The sequence below is a fragment of the Cryptotermes secundus genome, unplaced genomic scaffold, assembly GCF_002891405.2.
Source record: "Cryptotermes secundus unplaced genomic scaffold, Csec_1.0 scaffold304, whole genome shotgun sequence".
Classification (NCBI taxonomy): domain Eukaryota; kingdom Metazoa; phylum Arthropoda; class Insecta; order Blattodea; family Kalotermitidae; genus Cryptotermes; species Cryptotermes secundus.
In genome coordinates this window covers 1587455-1610143 of record NW_019721521.1, presented here as the reverse complement: position 1 = coordinate 1610143, position 22689 = coordinate 1587455, and the positions used below count along the sequence as shown (strand labels likewise).

At 42.0% G+C, this 22689-nt stretch overlaps 1 protein-coding gene across 2 annotated transcripts in view; it reads right to left on the bottom strand.

Moving 5' to 3' along the window:
* LOC111875444 (zinc finger protein 624) overlaps positions 1-15888 on the bottom strand; it is an 88299-nt gene extending 72411 nt beyond the window's left edge. For both annotated transcript variants that reach the window (XM_023871699.2, XM_033755810.1), the window contains exon 1: positions 15763-15888. The gene's annotated coding sequence lies outside the window, so the exon portion shown is untranslated. The remainder of the gene's footprint in view (positions 1-15762) is intronic.
* Between the last annotated feature and the right edge of the window lie 6801 nt (positions 15889-22689).

Here is a 22689-nt window from a genome sequence, read left to right as displayed (position 1 = left end):
CTGCGCTGCTCTCTTCCAGTTCCTTACGCCAATTAACTTCTTTGCATCTTCTTCCACCGCATCAATCCGTCTAGTTCTTGGTTTCCCAGCACGTCTCCTACCACTTATTGTACTGTATAATATTTTCTTTGTGATACGCTCCTTATCCATTCTCTGTACATGCCCAGCCATAATAAAGCACCGGTCTTATCACTGTTTTATATATTTTTGTTTTAATCGCTCGGTGTATATCCTTTGATCTAAAAACTGATAGTAACAAGAAATATGCATTATTCGCTAGTTTTATTCTTCTTGTTATTTCATGATTTTCTTCTCCATCTTTGTGGAATTTCGATCCTAAATATATGAAGTCTTCAACAATTTCTATCCCGTCCCCTTCCATGTTAATTTCTCCAGTTTTCAATATGACATTGATTAACGTTCACGCACCTACAGAAGAAAAAGAGGAAGAGGTCAAAGACTATTTCTATCAACAAATGGAAGAGACATATGATTCAATACCACGTAATGACATAAAGAATTGTCATTACCTTTATCTAAATGGGACCGCCTCTGTGGTCTAGTGGTCATAGTTCATGGCTACAGATCCTGAGGTCCCCGGTTGGATTCCCGGCGCTACCAGATTTTCTGAGAATTAGTGGGTCTGGGACATGGTCCACTCAGCCTCGTGAGAATAATTGAGGAGCTACTTCAAGGAAATAGGAAACCGAAATTAACGGCCGTGGGGATCCGTTGCGCTGACCACGCGACATCCTTTATCCGCTGAAGTTGGCACTAACTTCGCCGGCAAGCAGCGGTCGCTCGGGCGGTATAGTTTGCTTGCGGACTCAAGCCACGGAGTTTATTTATGTAAATGGACGACCCGTGACACGCAAGGAAGTCATTTACTGCAGACAATGTTCTGTTCCCTGCAGGGGAGTCTGTACCAAAAACGGGATCTACCCAACGCGTATCTGGCTCTCTTTTCTATGGGTAAAGGAGGCGGAGCGTGAAGTATTTACACACTTCGATTTAATGCTAAGTTAAGGATGCACGGAGTTTTACCTCTGCGTCCACATCCATTACATTAATTTGTGGTTACCTCTCTAAATTACAGTGGTATTATAGAATTTGCTTGAGCAGTCAGTAACTTGGCATTAAGTGCAGAGTGTATTTTTGGGTCTCGTTTAGTTCTCAGAAGAAGCAGCAAATGTTTTCCTAAACATAATTAACCCACTGGTCTTGGGTCGACAATGTAGCGTGTTCTTTAACCTACAACGATAGGCCGCGCCATAGCTCAAGCGGTTAGTCGCTGGCTTCCCACCGCGGCGGCCCGGGTTCGATCCCGGGTCTGGTCAAGTGGGATTTGTGGTGGACAAAGTGGCGCTGGGGCAGGTTTTCTCCGAGTACTTCGGTTTCCCCTGCCAATCTTCATTCCACCAATTGCTCCACAATCACACTCACCTATCATCTGGGGCTGGTACAATAGGCCAGAAGTGGCCGAAGTACAAGGGACTTAGTCCCATCCCACTAGCAAATAAAAAAAACCTACAATGATACCTATATCTTATCCAGCGAAGTATGAGATGTTGGTGTAGTCCATACCTCTCCTATTCTGATGATATCCGTAAGATCCAGAATCCTCGGCTATGGGTTTGATGCTGCAGCAGTTTTAGCATGAAAGGTTTGAAGCTTTTGTGGTGATTAAACTGAATAAAATCTTCCTAGACAGAACCATGTCTGTTGGTTACAAATTCCCAACGTTTCAAGGGATCAAGGTATGATCACATCACATCAGGCCCTGAAGATGGGGCCAGATGATCTCTGAAACTGGGGTAATTTTTAATCCAGTGCCACGGCTAATAGTCCTAGAAGAGATTATGAGTTTTATCGTGGTTCTTCTCAACTGCATAATGAGGAGCTTCATAACTTGTACTCTTCTCCACGTATAATTAGAATGATCAAGTCAAGGAGGATGAGGTGGGCAGGGCATGTAGCACGAATGGGGGACACGAGGAATGCGTATAGGATATTGGTGGGAAAGCCAGAAGGAAAGAGACCAGTGGGAAGACGAAGGTGTAGGTGGGTGAACAATATTAAAATGGATCTTCGAGAGATAGAATGGGATGGTATGGATTGGATTGATCTGGTTAAGGATAGGGACAAGCGGAGGGCTCTTGTGAAAACGGTAATGAACATTCAGGTTCCATTAAATGCTGGGAAATTCTTGAGTAGCTGCAGAATTGGCGGATCCTCAAGAAGGGCTCAGCTCCATGAAAAGAAGATCGTGGTTCTCAGATTTCGTAGAGGAATGCTGGGATGGTATTCTAGCTTCCTCCTCTTGTATCAGCACCTTAATCATCTCCCATTCAATATACATAGCTTCGTAACTACTGACAGAGGACTTGTGCACAGTGCAAAAACAAGAACTTTCAGTAACATGCTATATGTACGATGCGTACACTTGACAGAAGGCCAGGCATATTCGTAAGAGACAAATCCATCTCGTCAGAGAGGATGTTACATAATGACTATGACCGCAAGGCTTCAGTCGAAAAAGAATCTCTGGTCGTAATCCTGAAGATGTTTGGCACCCAGACGAACTGATTGGCTGTAAACCGCCAGTCGTAAAGTAACTTTGACATGGTTGGTAGAGGCACTATGTTAGAAGCGGGTTTGATTCCCGATATCATTGGATTTTTCAATTTTCGTAATCCTTCCAGTTGCATGGCCCTGGGGTCGGGTCAGCCTATAACAGACAACCGACAAGGGGTGGTACTCTAGCTTGGGGGTTGGCGTGGTGCTAACAACTCCTCACCGTAAGAAATAAGCTTGTTACGAAAGATCATAAGAAGACCGACATTAAGGGAGGAATATAGACTGAGGGTGTTTGAGAACAGGGTGTTGAGAATATCTGAACTGAAGAGAGATGAATTGACAGGTTTGGGAAAACTGCATAATGAGGAGCTTCATAACTTGTACTCTTCTCTACGTATAATTAGAATGACCAAGTCAAAGGAGATGAGATGGGGAGAGCATGTAGCACGAATGTGGGAGAAGAGGAATGCATATAGGATACGGGTGGGAAAGCTAGAAGGAAACAGACCACTGGGAAGACCAAGACGTAGGTGGGTGAACAATATTAAAATGGATCTTAGAGAGGCAGAATGGGATTGTATGGACTAGATCGATATGGCTCAGGATAGGGACCAGTGGAGGGCTCTTGTGAACACGGTACAGGTTCCATAAAATGCTGGGAAGTTCTTGAGTAGCTGCAGAATTGGCGGCTTCTCAAGAAGGGCTCAGCTTCGTGAACGAGTGATTGATATGTGGTTTATTTAACGACGATGTCAGTATCCCACGCTGTACAATATCGGTTGTTATGAGACTGGTGCCACAGTCTCTGGAGTCCTGCTTATAACTTTCAAACGTAACGTAATAATTTCTTTGGTAGCCACCATTTTGATTACTATAAACACGTAGACATAAATTTGATTTGTTTCATTCTGGTCCGTCACACTAATATTATGAAAAAGCTAAATAGTTTCATTCAGTGTGACTGGTTAAGATTTTCTTATTTCAATTATTCGCGCCCTTACATTTGTTGGTTTTCAGAGACCATCTTCAGAGGTATGTAAAGGTGTCCCTCTGAAGATGGTCTCTGAAGACCGAAACATGTAAGGGCGTGAATAATTGAAATAAGAAAATCTTAACCAGTCACACTGGACGGAACTATTTAGCTTTTTCACGTTGACATAAGTTTAAACTTGGAGAATTATATTAACCCTTTAAAACCCAGCGGTTACTGTATGTACCACATGCTTAAACATATTCGTTCCGCCCGCAGGGTGTATTTATTTTTCGTATAGTTCTCGATTGTTTCGCTAAAGAGCATTAACCGGTTGATTTTTATAGTGAAGACGTGGTGTGCCGATCACAGGGGCCGCGCTATCTAAGGCTCGCTCTAACGCGGGGATCACGGATTCGAATCCCACTCATGGCATGGATGTCTGTGTGCGTTTATTCTGTTTTTGTGCTGTCCTGTGTATAGGTAGCGGCCTTGGGGCGGGCTGATCCCGCGTCCAAGGAACCCCACCGACTGTGTGTAGCGTAAGAAACTGAAAAAGCGGCCAAGGCCCAACAAAAGGCTGTAGAGCCATTGATAGACATAGTGTTTCCTGTGAGGCACGAACTGAATTTCTATTATTTAGAACAAATTTAGTCTTTAACGGGTTAATGGTGAGAAATTCTAGTCCTATGTTGCTGTTCTACATATTTAGTAGGTCTATAATAGGAAACGCTGCAGTGTAAATAGTTTACTGAACGATACTAGGGATACTATGGGTCTCTCTTGCCAGTCAATATCAATACTTGGACATTAATGGCCTGGAATGATGCCTTTTTCCTTAGTCCATCGATGTCTCTTTAGGGATTTCGCGGTATGGAATCTGTTCAGAAACCACAAGAGACAAACCCCCAAGGACATCCCCAGAAGTTGACGCAGTGACATCACCATCACTCTAGGAATTACTCGATATAAATCACTCATGCATTAAAAGACACCATGCGTGCCACACATAACAGTGCAGTGTTAGGCACAGCGGCCCTCGCTTCTGATCAGTGCTTTGTCCTTCAGAAAGACTTCTACTTACCCTCGCATTGTCCGTGTTCGAAGTTATCCTCCAGGACGAGGTATTTTTTAAGAAATCTGCACACTATAATTCCCGAATGTCGCCTCCACTACACTCTCATGGACTCTTCTTGCTACCTCCTCGGAATCTCCCCTTCATTTGTTCTTCTTCCTTCGTAAACCCCTGCTGCAGCAAGTTCACCCTCTCTCACAACCACCACCCAGTCATCCCCCCCTTGTCTAGCCTTCCTTATACTGCGACTCCACCTCCGTAGGAAGGAGAAACCCCAACCCCAGCCCTACACCCCGCTTTCTATATCCTCTACAGACCCTCTTCAATCATTCCCTGGAATTATCTTTTCCCCCTTCCCTCGCTTTAGCTCCCACATATACTATCGTCTCAGACCACCACTCCCCCAACCCAACTCCCCAATTTCTGGACCCTTTCCTTGTAAAACCACCCTCTTAAATCCTCAACCCCACCGTCAGCAATTCATGTTAGGGCATCTTCCAGGAGAAGACGCCGGAAAGCAGATCTGGAAGTTGCAGCAGGCATTCCAGAACACAGAGCTAGGCTTACACTCACCGTTCTCCAGTAGCGCTTATCTGAATATGTCATGTAATCTGCTAGAGATTTACCGACGTTTTGGAGGAACATGCTGTCTTCATCTTCAGGTTGGAAAAGTGAAGACAGCAAAGCAATAATCTTTACAGTCATCACAGTGAGAACCTCGGACCTCACATTGTACTTCTTGTTATATGTTGGTCTTTTAGTCAGGTTACTGGAGACCGTGAGATGCTGGAGAAGACACAACCATGTAATGTACTGACTGTAGACTTTTTCTTAGAATGTTGTAATTAGATCCGGACAGCACCTCTGTCTTGGCAGTTGAGTAAAGGTAAAGTTGTCCCTTAAACTTCCGCAAGCGAACTATACCGACCGAACGACGGCCGCTTGTTGGCGAAGTTAGCGCCAACTTTTGCGGAGAGAGGATGTCGCGTAGTCAGCGCAACGAATTCTCACGGCCGTTAATTTCGGTTTTCTAGACCGGAAAAGTTGTCCCTATCCTGAAGTAATTAAGCACTGTGCCATGAAGATGTATCGGGGAGTGGATGTATAGCTCCAACATACGATACATGTACTTGCCCCCGATACTAGATGGAGGTGAGTGACCAGCTTCACACCCCGGCTGGGTGGGTCTCAGAGCCGGTATGGACTTTGGAGAGAAGAGAAAATTCTTGCCCCTGCCAGGTCTCGAACACCGGTTATCCAGCCCATAGTCCGTCGCTGTACCTACTGAGCTATACCGATTCCCTGTAGTGTTAATCGAGTTTAATAAATCATTTCAAGTCATAAATTAAAATAATTTTGCAAAAAAAAATAAAGATATCTCTGTAACAGGCCATGGAGTCCCATAGGATTGTGAGACGTCGAGGCTCCCATATTTTTTTGGACAGTCGGCTCACAGATGGCGGTGAGGTTGTCAGCCTTATGCACCGGCCGTCCTTTACCTCTAGGAAGATTCCTGGGACTTATTTCCGTTAGAAGCTGAGTCGTCCCCCCAGGGAAGGTAAAATTGTCCGTGTATTTAATTTATTACGCACCATGCCATGAAGTCTTGACCTCAGCACTAGATGGTGACTGGTCAGCTTCACAGCTCGGACTCTTTGACCCCACTGAAAGAGCCCCCGATACCAATTGAATAGGAGACGTGGTGGGCCCCAGATCCGGTCTGAACACTGTGAAGCAAAGACAGATCTTTTGCCCTTGCTGGGAATCGAACTCCGGTCGTTCAGCCCGTAGCCTGTCGCTATACCGACTGCGCTATTTAAGCTGCTTCCTTATTTAACAGAACACAATAAAAACAAATTCCGGCATACAAATAGCAAGTCAAATTAAGAATACGTAACACCGAGGGCAACATTCGGAAGCTGAAGTGAGATATGGAGACAGAGACAACCAGTGTTTGACAGCAGCACAGACGGAATTTCCAAGATCACTGCTAGGATATACAAAATTTGACCACTAAAGGAATACAGATGTACCGGAAAGTTTCCAAGTTAAAAACAAGGTTGAAGACGTAGACTTGGGTCACAATAAGGGAAACTGGAAAAGAGAGAAAGAAAATAACACGTAGAAAGGAGGCAGAGAAATTGATATCAAGTCAGCATTATATTATATGCCCATTGGCAAAATAAGTTGAACTCATTCTGGAAAGGGATGGAAAGACCATTTCTTGGATGAGGGTTGATGGAACAGGCTTTATAAGGCTAAAAATCCGGGATGTACAAGGGGGTTAAGAAGACTAACATCACATTTTGGCCTGAATTCTGATACCACGTATTTTCTCGCCCCTTATACAGAAATATGTTTAAGTTACTGAATGATTTTATTATCGTGTTGGAACATCGGAGCATTCCAAGAACCAGAGAGTGGGAGAGAAATGAGAAACGAGGAGGGATATAATAACTTAGAAAAGCGATTGGTTACGAGTCGAACGGAATTTGATTCCTGGCAGGTGTCGGAATTTTTCTCTTCCCTTACTACCTCCACAGAGATTCTGAGGTCCACAGAACCTCCTAGCCACTGGGCAAAGAGGGAGACGACTGCATGTCACTTTCTTCTAATTAGTGGGGAGCTTAATAGTACATAGATCTTTACCTCCATATCCCGCCTACATCCTGTAGAGTGTTGTTTAAGTACCGCGATAATTATACGCTTCCCATTAAAGGACAGTCAGTAAAAAAAAAAAAAAAAGTAAGAAGGTAAAGCTGCCCCTTTAACAGGTCATGGAGGCCCATAGGATTGTGAGACGTCGAGGCTCCCAAATTTTCTCTAGACAATCGGCTCATAGATGGCGGTAAGGATGTCTGCCTTACGCGCCGGCCGCCCTTTACCCCCCAGGAAGATTCCTGGTACTCATTTCTGTTACAGACTGAGTCGACCGTAGAACCATAATGCGGCTGGAAGAATTAGGTCAATTGAAAATTCCAATGGCATCGGGAATCGAACCCGCGACATTACGGCTTGTAGCATAGTGCCTCAACCAAGTACGCTACCGCATGCCTCCACCATTAAATTATTTATAAGTCCCTTCAGCAACTGGAAATGGTAAGTCCTGCAACATTTCACGTGATTAACTGCCGTTTCGGAGTTATTACGTATGCACGTTTCAGCATGATCTGCTGCACAAGCCTGCGTTGAGAGAGATCGGGTGTAAACGTTATTTACTATAGAGCAGTGGCAAAGTGTGTACCGTGTGTACAACGTCCATAGCGTATAAATGCTCTTACCAAGTCGTAGTGTAAACGTTATTTACTATAGAGCAGTGGCAAAGTGTGTACCATGTGTACAACGTCCATAGCGTATAAATGCTCTTACCAAGTCGTAGTGTGACTGCAGGTGCTGAATTAAGGTGCAACGAACGTGGTGCCTACTCAGGAAAACCAACCCCTCTTCTCGTCGAAGAGGCGGCCCGACTTTAAAACATAGACATGGTCTTAGAACGAACGAAAATGTGGCAATGGGTTCCGACAGGATACGAAACCGAGAGTGACTGCGTCTGTGAAAGTCAACAGCAAATTACTGCTCTGCTCTCTGGACACTTCTAATTGTCTGAGGTGCATTTAAAACAGCTGACTGAATTTGTCTTCAAATGACTTGACGCCATATTGACTGATCCTTTTGTTACGGTATTAGTGACAGTGGTCGGGGTCGAAACCGGGAACCTTAGAATACTAATCTTATGTGAATTTACTTCAACCACGGAGGCCATATAATTATTTTTTATTTTATATTAAAAACCAAACTTCGCTTAACCCTCTGAAGCCTGAAGTTTATCTAATTAATGACTAAAAACTCAGTGTCTGCCTAACAGAAAATACACTGTGTTTCCACCCTAAAGAGCAGAGACTATTTTGAATAAAAAGAGTGAAATTTTGAAAATAATTCACGTCTTTTATTTTTAATGAACACAGTTCTAACCGAACCTGGACACACTGTCTGTATGAACATTTAGTTTAATAAGAGATAAAAATTTTATTTTTAAAGTATTTGTTAAATATATCTGGTGTAGAAAACCGAGATTAACGGCCGTAGGGATCCGTTAAAGTTGGCACTAAGTTCGCCAACAAGCGGCGGTCGCTCGGTCGGTATAGTTCGCTTGTGGACTACAGGCCACGGAATTTGCTTTTGTTTTGTTTTGTTGGGGCAAGTTCTACATATGATGTCCACTGCGATGTAAGGGTGAAGAAGATCTAAACACATTTTAGCTCGTAATCATGCTGAGCAGGCGGGTACCTACCTGCCACAGACGTCACGTAGTGTTAAATAAGATCAAGGTTTTAAACTAGCCTGCACGCATTTCCCACACACGATATATCGATAAGTTGACTGAAGCGTAACGCTTATGACTTGTATTCGGAACGTTTCCGGTTTGAGTCTCTGTCGGGACATCTACTATCCTGACTGGGACTTTTCGTGGTTTTCCTCTGGCCATCTAGGCAAATGACGGGATAGTACCGCTTCCTTACCCTTCTTTATAATTCTTCATCAGTTTTCCTACAGTTCGATGTTATGAAATGCCGATCAGTGGCCGTGCGGTCTACATGAACTGTTTTCGCTCGCTTGAAAGCTGGGATCGTGGGTTTGAATCCCACTCAAGGCATGGATGTCTGTGTGTGCGTTTATTCTGTGTTTGTGTTAAGTAGCTGCCTTACGACAGGATGGTCACTCGCCCAAGGAGTCCCACCGACCGTGTAAAAAAGATTACGAAACTGAAGTGTCCAACAAAGATCTGTAGAGCCATTGATGAATGAATGAAGAATGAAGTACCGTACTAATGTGTAATGCAAAAACGTATCTATTTATATGCCATGCACTTTGTAAGTAATACCTGTGATGAACTGCTTCTAGCCAACTGTCTACTCACGTTGAAACGTGTTTGAATGTGGCAGACATACAGATTCTCATTGTCTGCTTAGAATATGAAACCAGGCCCGTCCTCATCGCTTACTAGAAACCGAGGGAACAATCAGCACGTCACAGCTAAACAAAGAAGACACGCAAGTCAATCAGTAGTGATGGAACTATTAATATTTTTTGCTGCATTCCAAGGCATTCGCTCCTGACGATGAGACTATACGTATGACAGATTCTACATATCATTTCTTCCGGCCCGGGGGCCGGGCCCGTTGTTAAGGAAGTCATGCATTTCGGAGCTAAGCTTTCGGGTGACGAATTGAGATAATGTGGGCAAAAAAAAAAACACACACACACACAAGAAGTTGGAAGAACTAATCGTTCACTGTCATGTGATAGGACACGGACCGCATAAGAAACTAATCAATTAGGAGGGGACAGAGAGCAGGATCATCTCATAAGTTTCATAACTCTAAACTAATTAGTGTGGAGATACACAGACAGATGAACGGACGCAGAATGATACGCAGACAGACAGACACAGAAAGATGGACAGCAAGGTGATCTCGTAAGCTTTCTTTCATTATTTTTTCAAAATAATGAAAGTAGGCTAAAAATGATTTTTCTCCTCTCCATCTGCTTTGTATTGAATGATCATTTTGAAGATGGAGTATAGACCTATTCACAATGCTTGCAACAGAAATGGCCAAACTTTGTATAACCGGAAGGGAATTGGGGGGGAGGGGTGCTGTCCGTGGATGCGTTTAATTAGTAACGTGCTCGACGTCTCTGATGACTGNCGGCCTTACAACTAACATTATAAACTTGTAGTTATCAACCTATGGGTCGTGGGGAACGTTCAGATCGGTCGCGAATGTGTTATCTAAGTAACTTTTTTTTTCACTTTAGTAAATTAACGTTTATAAAGACGATAACCGCGAAAGCTTATGGAAAAGAAAGTGAGATCCAGAGTTCGCTGCACGTGAAATTACTTTTAGCGGTGTAGTCGGGTCGGATGTATTTTTTTTTTCTGTGCATTGCATTTAACGTTGTTACGTAACAGTCCAGCTTCTTCGTGCGCTTATTATCAGTTTGCAAGGTGGTACTCAGAGCTGTGAGCAGACTGTATTCACCATTATCATTGCATCCACTGTTTCAATTGGTCTGCATTTGTTTTCCTTGTCTCCATGTAAGACACCACTCAAGAATTATTGTTGCAGCCTTTGTTCTGACTACACCCCTACATATCTTAACACACACTGCGGAATTAAGTTTACAGTTCACTCCATTTCCCTTAACAGATACATGATATTATGTGATTCCCAACAATAATACAAATATTATGTTTTGGACATTATCTATCGCCTTGTCTTTATTTCTCAAAACACAACGTTTCGGAGACTGGATTCTGTCTCCGTCTTCAGGTGAAACCTACTCATTTGGGTCCAATCTATAGAGGTAGTCCCTATCTCTGAAACGTTGTGTTTTGAAAAATAAAGTGCACGCTTTTTAGATAAAGACAAGACGATAGATAATGTCCAAAAACATAATATTTGTACTGATGTACCGTCGTCACAAACTTTTAGATCTTATCGCAACAATGGGATTAGAATTTCCCACCTTGCATCTGTTTCGCAACAGTGATGTTTGTTAGCGCTCAACACTTGTCTCAGTATTTCGAGGGTACTTCACTGTCTGGTCGTGTCTAATTATATCGATGTTATGTGTGCACTTTTATAGTGTAACTATAAAGTAATTATGGGGATGGGGGCATTGAAAGACACCTGGGGGGGGGAAGAAGTATCAAGAGGAATTCATGAAGCGTGGGTTTACCTCAGCCGTTATTAATGGCGAAGAAAGACCGCAAGGTGTGATATGCTGTGAGGTGCTGGTAAATCAGTTTTTCAGGGGAAAAAACACGATATCAAAAAAGAAAACACAATTCTTTGGATGATCGCGTCTCAGAATTCTATAGAACAAAAGGGTGAAATTGTAAAGAAAACTTACTTACTCATGGAGCTGAGCCCTTCTTGAGGAGCCGCCAATTCTGCAGCTACTTAAGAATTTCCCAGCATTTTATGGAACCCGAAGGTTCATTACCGTGTTCACAAGAGCCCTCCACTGGTCTCTATCCCGAGCCAGATCTATCCAATCCATAGCATCCCATCCTATCTCTCTAAGATCCATTGTAATATTGTCCACCAACCTACGCCTTGGTCTTCCCTGTGGTCTCTTTCCTTCTGGCTTTCCCAGCAATATCCTATACGCATTTCTCGTCTCCCCCATTCGTGCTACATGACCTGCCGACCTCATCCTTCTTGACTCGATCATTCTAATTATATTTGAAGAATAATACAAGTTATGAAGCTCCTCATTATGCAGTTTTCTCCAACCTCCTGTCACTTCATCTCTCTTCGGTCCAAACATTCTCCTCAACACCCTGTTCTCAAACGCCCTCAGTGTATGTTCCTCCCTTAATGTCAGAGACCAAGTTTCACAACCATACAGAACCACAGGCAAAATTATAGTTTTGTATATTCTAATTTTTATGTTTTTGGACATTAGATTTGATATTTATGGATCTTACCAACATAAAATGCTGCTACCGTTGAATCTTGGTATTCATTTGCACAAAAATTTGCAAACGTTTAAAAACCACACCCGGTATAGGAAAAATTAATGCTCACTTTGTTAAAAATATAGATTTTTCTCTTCTCTACAGCTTCCAGACAGGCTCTGGGCCTCATCCACTTTACTGTGCAATGGGTACTGGGGGCTCTTTCCCCCGGGCTAAAGCGGCAGGGACGTGAAACTGATCACTCACCTTCATCTAATGCCGACTTTAAGAATGGTGGATCTTTATCTCCACTCCCCACGTGTCTTCATGGCCTGATGCTTAATTAATTAAGCACAGGGACAGCTTGGTATTTTATATGCAGACTGTGCCAGACATTTTAGATTAGATTAACGATACCCAAAAATATGGTACGATCAGAGATTGGAATCATGTCTACGAATTTCGAATAGAACTGTGTGTATGTGTGTGTGACGTGGAGCAATGGACCGGATTCTTCAATTTGTTTTTCCAAATAAGTGAAAAACCGCCCGATATATTTGTGTTGCTTCGTGTGTGTCTCATTGAAACGTGAACATACCAGGCGCGCTTTTGATTATGAGCACTGATGCAGCCTAGATGGTGAGACAGGAACAGCGTCTCATTATACGACTGTTAAATCTAAGCATTTCGTGTTTCCAGTCTTTCAGAGCGCTGAGATAATGAAGCTCTTCATTATGTAATATTTGTGGGATGTCGTATGAATGAAGAGACTGACACTGTAACTCAGTGTATCTTCTTATGTAGCCTTGAGTCGGACATATAGAAAACGGTTACGTAATAGGTACTGCTGTTGTCAGATACTGTGTTTACAAGTTCCCTAGCAACCGCTGTTTACTCATTGTTGCTAAGCAATGACGCTTGCGTTGTCACACTTGCTTGAATGTGGGCAGTTCCCACACATTCTTCTCTGTATCGTTTTTATTGATGTCTCGTTTGTCCAGCAACATCACTAATCTATGTTCTTCTCTCAACAAACATTTTTTGATTTGGCATAAAAATTGAAATACGAATCCTGAAAAAGAGCTTTCCGGTTTTTAGAGGTTTCTACCTGCAGTTTGCCAGTTATTGTCACGTACGGCTATGTCTGCCTGACCGCCTTTGTGGTCTAGTGGTCAGAGTTCCGGCCTACAGATCCAGAGGTCCCGGGTTCTATTTCCGGCGCTACCAGATTTTCTGACAAGTAGTGGGTCTGGAACGGGGTCCACTCAGACTCGTGAGGATAACCGAGGAGCTATTTCAAGGAAACAGCCGCTCCGGGCTAGATACCCGAGATCAACGGCCGTGGGGATCCGTTGTGCTGGCCACGCGACACTCTCTGTCCGCTAAAGTTGGCACTAACTTAGGCGAAAAGCGGCGGTCGCTCGGTCGGTATAGTTCGCTTGCGGACTACAGACCATGGAGTTTGTTTTTGTTTGTACGGCTATGCCTGCCATCGGTTCCTCAAAAGATGATACTACTTGGTCCTGATAATATTCACACGATAAAAAGAACGCACAATTAAATTAAAATGAGAAACATTAAGAGCAACAAAGAAAGGAAGTGGCCTTGGTGAGTGATATTCAGTTGGGTGTACACCAAGATACATTTGTTTACATTGCTGTGTGAGTGCCTTAGTGAATTAAGATGCAGTTTTGTTTACTTAACCCTTCACTGTCCGCATTCAGCAGCTGCTAAGTGCAGACTGTATCTCTACTCTGGGAATGCGATGCTTTCAACTTTATCATCTTGTGTCCTGATTTACTGCATATCCGAGGCACTCACCATCGCATTTCTGGTGTCTGTCTCCGTTGTCTTACCTCAGGAGAACAAATAGTAACGTAGTAGACTGCACCTTAAGACCACTTCCTTGTCGAGGCCGCATTTCTAAATGCGGGTCGTGAATAATTCTATCGGAGTGAATTTAATTTGAAAGTAAATACTGATCATGGACAGATCAACGATATGTGAATACGTTGCACATCTTACTAGATCTATGAGTCATGGTTTAATTTCATTAAATTAATTTCTTCTCTTCCCTCCCGAAAAGAAACCCAAAATCTGCTTTCAATTGTGGCACTGCGCGACTTCCTGCCTTCATCACGTTGTGAATCCTGCCACGAAGCTGGATAATATTCAAAACATATTTTGTTTCTCGATATCTGGGTTCGATTACTTAAAAGACGCGTTCCTAATGTAACTGGGATTGGAAGACAAAAATAAATGCATACAAAATTTTGTAGGTGAAACCCCTTCGGAGAATGATCAGTTGGAAGACCGACAAGGTTATTGCAAAATAACATCGTGACTGATGTTGGGTGAGGTAGTTTGTAAAGGGGGAAGTGAGTAGAATTGCCTCAAGATCGTGTTCAGTGGCGAGTTTTTGGTATTACCTTATTGACAGTGACGGACCTTCGAGTTCTGCCAATAGAATGTCAGTGAGTGTTAGTTACTGTTGCAATAAAACGAATGTTCGAATTATGGTGTTCCACAGGAAACTAAGGAAAGGATTCTGATGAATAATTCATGCAATAAAAGAGACGTTAGGCAAAGGCCATAGCGGAAAATAACCATTAAATGGCGAGCTGAGGACCTGGAACAAAATTGGCTAAAATATTTTGAACTTGAACCAAAAATATACGGGGTTCAAAATTGAAAACGCAGAATACGTAAAAAGCCTGCAGTGAAAATTAAACAAGATAAGAAATTAAGAGAAGAACACTGTTAATTTTGTTGCTGGAAGTGCACAAATTATCACTGAACATTAATTACAATAATATGTACCATTACTAAATATACATCGATGCAGAAGTCCAAAAAATGTGTGCCCATGTGATCGACGTGTAGGATATATCAGCAACGAATACATAAATTACCGTTTCTGAAGCTACGTGTAAGCGTTTCATATAGTAACGAGTGTGTGGCACGAAAATCATCCTAATGGCTTTCGAGGCATGTGATAAATGTTCAAACCCTTGCCGGAGCCACTCTGAATTGAAGCTTAAGAGTTACCATTTCAAGCACCTTCCGAAAGCCGAAGTCACACATTACAGTACTGAAATTGTCAGGTTAATTATGAAAGCCTCCAAATAACTCATGATATAATTTAATATTATATAACTATTTTCTTGCTGAAATCATTTAAAATTAATATTTTTATTACGATGTTCTATATTCACGGACAGTGCATTTAAGTGAAACGAAGTAAAATGACATTTAAATTGGCTCATCTTCTAATATGTCATTAGTTTAATTAAGAAAATGTAAGAAATTTAATAATATTGTTTGTTTTTTATTGGTCATAATTCCAATTTAATATCTTGCTTGTAATACTTTGACGCGACAATCTTTGGACAATATGCACAGCAATAAATTATACATACACTCTACGAACTCGTTCGTCATCGCTCTCCAATTACGATAACACCCGCGATGCACGTGTTCTGGTTCTCACAGCAGCAACATGCGTGTGGGAGTTATATAAACGTGATAATCTTGTGCAAGGCGATCTGATGTCATGGAGTGCATGCCGTGATGAAGATAGTGGGAGGTGTGATTCTTACGTCACACTTCGCTCTGCGTCAGAGTCACACAACTACAATTTAAACTAGTTTCTTTACTTAAAGGATAACAACTTACCTTGCAGCTTTCCTATGTCTCATTTCACTGTTGAAGACCATCTTGTGTGTCCTAATCTTGGTTAGTATCACGATAAATCCCGTGGGAATGGGCGCCTCCACCATACAACCCCACTTTATTGTCCGACACGACGCGACAAATGCGATGTGTGAGAATGATCAATTAATACCACGACTGCCCATCAGGGAGAAGCACCAGTTTGCCTCTGAGTTTCAATCTCATGGTACAAGTTAACCTTCTAGATGGCAGCACTAAAAGCCATAGCCACTTGTACAGTGTACCGGTCTCTGCTGATATTTGACTAAATATGGCGTCTACTGTTTTTTACAACACTAATCTGCAGTAGTGTATAGAGTAATGAAAATATTGAGGGGTGTTCAGAAAGTCCAGGTCATTAATTACTGCAAGACGAAGAACATGTCCCTCACCTGGAATTATTTTTCCAGCAGTACGTTGTTTTCAAATACGCTCTGTTTCTCATATGAGCCAGCATTTGCACTGATAAAAGAGGGAAAAATATAGATGTGCTATGAACCCAATTCAGTCGCAGTTTTCTGAACGAAATCTTAATGGACTGCCACTTTTGGATTATGACTTGAAGCATTTTATTTCATTCGACAACGGGGGGCCAGTTGATATCTTATGACACAAGAGGCCACACATTTTCACACCTTTCTTGAGTAACTCGGCGTCTGAAATGATTCTGTTTTTGTTCACTAACTGTAATATGTATTATCAAAAAATTTTCAACCGCAAGTTTTCACGAACTTCCATTAATGATTAACATAATACCGAAATGTACATATTGTAAAACACTTTTTTTGGGGGGTAAAGAGAAACTTTGATTTTACTATAACGAAACTTGGATTTTTAACAAAATTTTTATCAAGTTCACAGAGCCATTCTGTCTTGTGTATGTGTGTATGTATGTACGTATGTATTGTAGCGTGGATGGACACAGCGCTGTTAGGTAACAGACCGGTAAACATATGTCACAGCAATGAATAAGCAACAGTGAGGCTTCCATTGTTAAGAAATGCATGGGTGGACACGCCTGGCAAAAATACATGATATCCGTTGCTGAGCAGCGATGTGTTTTCTGTGGGTGGTCCGTGCCGAGCCTATATATGGAGTAGTGAACACTGCCGGAGGAGGGGATTTGACAGGAAGACGTCGTTCAAAGCAACTCAGCAGTTGAGAGATTAGTGGCTCCTACACGGTTCAAGAGAAGATTATACGAGTAGCGAAGATAACGGACTGACAGACAGAATCCAACAGCATAGTCCAGGAGGCTACAAATGAAGATTAGAATTGAAGTGTGAAGACTTTGCTTTATGTGTTATTGTTCCAGTAATAATTTGGAGAGTTATAATTCTTTGTGGTTACAACTTATCCAATAAAACAGCTCCGCCAAATCCGTAATCCCTTAATTATTTATCACGGATACCCGAACACGTGACATGCATGTATGAGTAAGTATGGATGCATGTATATATCTCAGTGTACAGAAATGAGAGGGCCAACGTGCTAGTGGGGTAATGAGCTTAACGTGTACAAATGCTCACTAAAGAGGTTGTAGAAAAAATGTACCTGAAGTTTATTTCCATGAGCTTTATAAACAGAGACGGCTTTCGAGAGTAATAAAGTGAGGCCGACCAGAAGTGTTGCTATTAGCCAAATTTTATTTCTGATTAAACTAACATTACGTTATAATTTCGTTATCTGTTTTCCTATTCTCACATACATCACAATTTCTGAACTCTTTTATTTTACAGATAAACTAATTTTTAAGCAGTTGTATGTCGCTGACTGCACTCAGAATGCTGTCCAAGCTTATCTGAAAGTTATACAGTGTCATCACAGTGTTAGAAATGTCATTCTGCACGGTTCACATTCAAGTATATTTGATGTCCGATAATTCAAGGCAGCAGATTGTGTTAATGACCACTACCTGGTGGTGGCAAGGATAGGGAAAGACCGGCAGTGAGTAAACGAACAACGCACAGAGTTCACATAGTCTAGAATTTCAAAATTATGGAACAGTTCCTTTATTTGACAGGGGAAAAATTATTTGATACACAGTCATTCTAAATCTATAGCATTGATAACCCTACAGGTTAAATGAATAGCTCTTTAAAAGTATTCTAGCAAACCCAAGATCTAACTTGGAAGCCCCGAGCACAGCTATCGTTGTCTCTCCGCAATACAACCCTTTCAGTCAGAGATCTCAGTCCTTATTGTAAACTTAATGGTCGTCACAAGTCTATTACATCTTTTACCGTAATTAGTAATTTCGGTCTCCAAAATCCGAACTGAGGCTTGACTGACTGCAGCGGGTAGACTTATGTTTGATTTACATACATGAACACAGCTCAAATTCATGAAGATCGCGTGTGTACTGTTGTCCTGACCGCACATGTGACAGATTTTTGTTCAGGTGTAGTGACCGAGCGGAAAGTTTCGAATATTTTAACAGGTTATTATTACATGAAAAATTGTCAGTTGCTCAGTTCGCCAAGAAATATTAAAAATAAGACTGTTTATCACTGCCTTAAAAACGCACGCCATAGGCCTATATACTGAGCCGTTACATTTTCTTTATATCCTTCTTTTTACTTACAAGCCGGAAGGTCGTGGGATCGAATCCCGATGAGGTCATTTTTTTTTTAAATTTACCTAACCCTTACAGCCGCACTATGTCCTGGGTTCGACTCAGACTCTAACAGAAATGAGTACCAGGAATATTCTTGGAATATTCTTGTGGGTAAAGAGCGGCCGGCGCGTAAGGCTGACAACCTTATCGCCATCTGTGAGCCGATAGTCTAGAAAATGTGGGAACCTGAACGTCTCACAACCCTATGGGCCTCCACAGCCTGTTGCAGGGATAGCTTTACTGTTTTACTTACTTATCCTTCCTTTTACGCCTTTTTCTACAATACGATATTTTCTGTTGAATTTTCTCTACATCGTATATGTTATGTTTCATTGCCAGCTTATTCTCCTTGCTTTATTCTCCTTCACCGTTTCAGATGAAGAGCACAAATTGTTAAGGTCCTAATAATATCCAACTAGTACCGAGGTTAAGAAAATGTGATCCATACATCCACTCCCCCATACGCCTTAATTAGTACTTAATTAGTTAAGCACAGTGACTTTTTTTTTCCTTGGTACTACAGCCTCAGTGGGCCTAGGCCTACTTCCATGAACTCCGTTCACTTCGGTTTTTCTAGATCTTACACAGTCGGTAGGACTCCTTGGGCGAGTGATCAGCTCGTCGCAAGGCCTCTACCTGTACACAAACACAGAAAAACGCACACAAACATCCATGCCCTGACTGGGGTTCGAACCCACGATCCAGGCTTCCGAGCGAGCGAAGACAGTACATGCCTTAGACCGCTCGGCTACCGTGACTAGCAGTGTATAAGAATAATATATAAGAATTCAGTTCGTACCTCACAGGAAACAGATCCGAAACCACGATCCCGGCTTCCTAGCGAGCGAAGACAGTGCATGCCTTAGACCGCTCGGCTACCGTGACCGGCTTAGTGACTTTACCTTTCTTTACTTTACACTTGATGGGCTTCACTATATGCTTAGAATTTTGGTTGGAAATCTTGAAGGGGTGAGACCACTCGGAGGACTTAGGCATAGATGGGGCAATGACACTAAAATTGAACAGGGTGGGAAATGGATCAATTTGGCTTAGTAGCATAAAGCCATTTGCGGGATCTTGTGAAGGCGGTCATGAACCTTAAGTTTCATGAATGACTTAGAATTTCATGACTAGTTTAACGACTTTAGCTTCTCAAGAAGAACTGTGCTTTATAGAGTTAGACATTTTATTGTCTTATGGAGGGCTTTGTTTATTAATAAGAATTACATTACTTCTGAAGGTTATTCACCGCAGTGTTCTTGTATCTAGTAATTTCTTAGAATATAGCTCTGTGTCATCCGTGAAATTCTCCGCTACTCTTGAGGTACGCGTTTCCTCCATCAAGCAGAGTACATATCGTAAGGCTCATCCCCAGCTCACCTCATTAGATACTGTTGTATCGTTAACATGACATCTTAGATTTAGTCTGAAGTGAATAATTTGCCTTGGAAGTCTGTTTCGTAGGGTATGTACGTACGTATGTATTTATATATGTAAGTATGTGTGCACGCACGCACGCACCAACAAAATACTCGTGCGTAGTCCCTGAGAGAGGTGAGATGCAGCCCGGAACAGTCACAAATGTGGGCCCCCCACCCCAGTCAGAAAGTCATGTAAATATATGAGCATACTTAACAACAAAACAAAAACAAACTCCGTGGCCCGTAGTGCGCAAGCGAACTATACCGACCGAGGGACCGTCTCTTGTCGGCGAAGTTAGTGCCAACTTTAGCGGATAGAGGATGTCGCGTGGTCAACGAAACGGATCCCCACGGCCGTTAATATCGGTTTTCTAGACTGGATATATTTAACAAATACTTTAAAAATAAAATTTTGTCTCTTATTAAACTAAACGTTCATATATGTAATAGAAACTATTTACGGAATTCCCGTATTCTTGCGTACTTTTTGTTATTCGCTTCTGGGCTGTTAAATTTACACGTAAATAAATTAGAATTGAATTATTATTATTATTTGCATATATTTTTAAATTAAGTAAGAGTATATTTGGGGCCTCGCTAGGCCAGGGGCCTTGCTGTCCCACCCCTCTGTATGGGCCTACTCTTACGTCGTGAAGTATACTCGTATGGTTGCTTACCGTGTCGATATCACAATTTACCGTAAATCCTCTCTAATCCGAAGTAATTGGAGAGAGAGATCATCCCGATTAAGCGATAATCCAGATTAGTGAAGCAAGAGGTAGCTCTAAGAGACAAGAAGAAAACTTAGAACACAAATAAACGGACATTTAATGATACACGTATAAGAAGTGCTGATGAAAGTAAACAACAAAATATTACTGTAGAGCCTTAATTTAAAAACTCTGAATAGACAATACATTTATTTATCGACAGAAGCCTCAGAAGTTTACTTGCTTTTGTACGTAGTATTGCAGGTTAGAAGAAACCGTTAAGTTTTGCCTGAACAGACAAGTGACTCATCTGCCTTCCTAAATGCCATGTATCTTTTAAAATACGTATTCAACTCTGAAGGGGCACGCGGTAGCATAGTTGGTTAAGGCACTATGCTACAGGCCGGAAGGTCGCGGGTTCAAGTCCCGATGAAGTCATTGGATTTTTTTCAATTGACATAATCCTTCCGGCCGCACTATGGCCCTGGGGTCGACTCAGCCTCTAACAGAAATGAGTACCAGGAATTAATTAAATAATTTTCCTGGGGAGTAAAGCGCGGCCGGCGCGTAAGACTGACAACCTTACCGCCATCTTTGAGCCGATTGTCCAGATAATGTGGGACCCTCAACGTTTCACAACTCTTCACGGCCTGTTAGGTTAGGAACACACATAGCGACATCGGTTGTACGGAAAAATGTCGTACGATTTTTTTGCCATACGACCTCTTTTTCACACTAGAGCGACTAAATACATTTCTTTGCTGTCCGACTGTCGTAAGGTAGATGTCGCATGTCGCTGTTCAACTGTGAACAACATTTTTCATATTTAGATCAGGATTAACTGTAGCCTGATTGTCGAAGGTTTGCTGTATATTGAAACGTTAACTGGAGGAATAACATTGAACCACTGTATTCATTGTCAGTCCATGTCTGGTTACCTACAGTTGATTTCTCACTAAAAGTGCAAGACAGACATAAATACGACCCTATCTTTCGCATTAAGCCTGTCAGTCGTCGAGGCGTACTGATATTCTTTTCGCGTTCGACAGACCCTCGAAGAAAGTCGGTGTGAAGACATTCCACATACTGCGCGATACTTTGGGAATGGAAGCGGCTGTTCGGCAGACCCTTGCTCATTAAAACATTTGATGACGGAGATTTAAATATCCAGAGAATCCAGTAGTACGGGCTTCGTTGCAGGGATAACCAAATTCTGCGTAAACATTATTAACGTCTTCGTCATACTCATTTGCTCTTTGGAAGGTCAAACAATTACGAGTAATTTTGAAAATCTTCACATTCATATAAAAAAAAGTAAAGCTATTCCTGTACCGAGCCGTGAAGGTCCATAGGGTCGTGAGACGTTGAGGGTCCCACATTATCTAGACCAGTGTTTCCCAACCTTTCTGATGCTGCGGACCCCCTGTACCGAATGTTAATTGACCACGGCCCCCATAAAACCCAAAATTGAAATTATTTATATTTTACATATCATAAAAATGAAGCAGTAACTTACAATTTTACAACACTAAATGTGTCATTTATGACAGTAAAATACTGTTATAAATGGAGCTTATTCGGAAGATCACGAACATATCAATTAGGCCTAATACACATATTATGAATTTAACGCTCACCTAATCCACCACCGATCCATATCTAAATATGATCATGAACAAACCGAAAATCAGAAGTTTCATTGAAAACTCAATTATTAGAACAAGAGCAGACAAACCAAACATTAAACCAAGAAAAACACACTCGTATAATATTATAAAAATTCACTGCACAAAAACTAAAGAAACACAGACACACTCTGCCACTGAAATGAATAAGAAACGTGGTCAATGGTCCCACATTTATTCCCAACCAAAGGCGGATGGATTTGGTGGGGAGGGGGGGGACTGGTCAGACAGCAGGTAAGCAGGACAACAGTCCACCCTGAAACACGGGTCTGAGATGCACTGGGCTGACCGAAAGAAAATGTCCTTGGAAAAAGCTACAGAGATCGTTGGTTATTCACCTCTGCTTTACAAAGGGAAGGTACCGTTATGGTACCAACAGTCCCCTTAAATTTTACTTCAACCATGGGCCTCAAGAGCCAGAGAAATACATTGCAAATATCCCAGGTGTGAGGAACATG